Source organism: Salmo salar, unplaced genomic scaffold, assembly GCF_905237065.1.
Source record: "Salmo salar unplaced genomic scaffold, Ssal_v3.1, whole genome shotgun sequence".
NCBI lineage: Eukaryota > Metazoa > Chordata > Actinopteri > Salmoniformes > Salmonidae > Salmo > Salmo salar.
In genome coordinates, this window is record NW_025547624.1 from 675,357 (window position 1) to 677,351 (window position 1,995).

Here is a 1,995-nt window from a genome sequence, read left to right on the forward strand (position 1 = left end):
AGCCGAGGTAGAAACTATGGTGAGAAAAAAGGGAAGGATGGATAAAGGGAGAAGCTCATTCTAGCACCCCATCTAAGCTCATCCCCCTCTGACACTCCACTTTCTCTTCTCCAGTAGCCGTGACGACGAGGACCCTGTGGAGCAGCAGGGGAGGGGGCGTGTCCAGGAGGACACTCGCCGTCGCCAGGAGCAACTTTCGCCTCAACCCCTCCCGCCGACTCCCCACAGGCCCCTCCCACTCAACAGGCCACACCCTCGGCCGCAGCAGAACGCCATGGACCAGCAGAGGGAGCTGGCGAGACGCCGCGAGCAGGAAAGGAGGAGGAGAGAGGTGGTAATACTTTATAGCAGTAATACTACTATAATACTAACATGTTATACTAGTATAGCAGGAGAGAGGTGGTAATACTTTATAGCAGTAATACTACTATAATACTAACATGTTATACTAGTATAGTAGGAGAGAGGCGGTAATACTACTATAATACTAACATGTTATACTAGTATAGCAGGAGAGAGGCGGTAATACTTTATAGCAGTGATACTACTATAATACTAACATGTTATACTAGTATAGCAGGAGAGAGGCGGTAATACTTTATAGCAGTAATACTACTATAATACTAACATAAAATACTAGTTTAGCAGAAGAGAGGTGGTAATACTTTATAGCAGTAATACTACTATAATACTAACATGTTATACTAGTATAGCAGGAGAGAGGCGGTAATACTTTATAGCAGTAATACTACTATAATACTAACATGTTATACTAGTATAGTAGGAGAGAGGCGGTAATACTTTATAGCAGTGATACTACTATAATACTAACATGTTATACTAGTATAGCAGGAGAGAGGCGGTAATACTTTATAGCAGTAATACTACTATAATACTAACATAATATACTGGTATAGCAGGAGAGAGGTGGCAATACTTTATAGCAGTAATACTACTATAATACTAACATAAAATACTAGTTTAGCAGAAGAGAGGTGGTAATACTTTATAGCAGTTATACTACTATAATACTAACATAATATACTTTTCTAGCAGAAGAGAGGTGGTAATACTTTATAGCAGTTATACTACTATAATACTAACATAATATACTTTTCTAGCAGAAGAGAGGTGGTAATACTTTATAGCAGTTATACTACTATAATACTAACATGTTATACTAGTATAGCAGTAATACTACTATAATACTAACATGATATACTGGTATAGCAGGAGAGAGGAGGAGAGAATCATCATAAAGATACTTATTAATATATGTATATTCTTGTTATATTATGTATATTCAGTTATATTACAATAATACAGAGGAGAGGTAGTTTAGCTGAGAAGAGATGGGAAAGATTAACACTGCATCTAATTCCTCTCTCTCTCGCTCTGTCTCTCATCCCCCTCTCTCTACAGATGGCGGACACCATTGACATCAACTTCCAGAGCGACTTGATGGTCATCTTTGAAGAGAACCTTTTCTGAGAGAGAGATTGAGAAAGGAGGAGAGGGAGAGAAAGAGATATGAACTCTACCTTATCCCACCATGGCTGGGATTTCACACACAACACCCTCCCTCCCTCTGATTAGAGACCCCAGACCAGGATGTGAGCTCCAGAGACTTGAAGGAGACTGAGGTGAGGTACAGTAATAAGGAGTAGCCCTCCCTCCCTCCCTCTGATTAGAGACCCCAGACCAGGATGTGAGCTCCAGAGACTTGAAGGAGACTGAGGTGAGGTACAGTAATAAGGAGATGCCCTCCCTCCCTCTGATTAGAGACCCCAGACCAGGATGTGAGCTCCAGAGACTTGAAGGAGACTGAGGTGAGGTACAGTAATAAGGAGTAGCCCTCCCTCCCTCTGATTAGAGACCCCAGACCAGGATGTGAGCTCCAGAGACTTGAAGGAGACTGAGGTGAGGTACAGTAATAAGGAGAAGCCCTCCCTCCCTCTGATTAGAGACCCCAGACCAGGATGTGAGCTCCAGAGA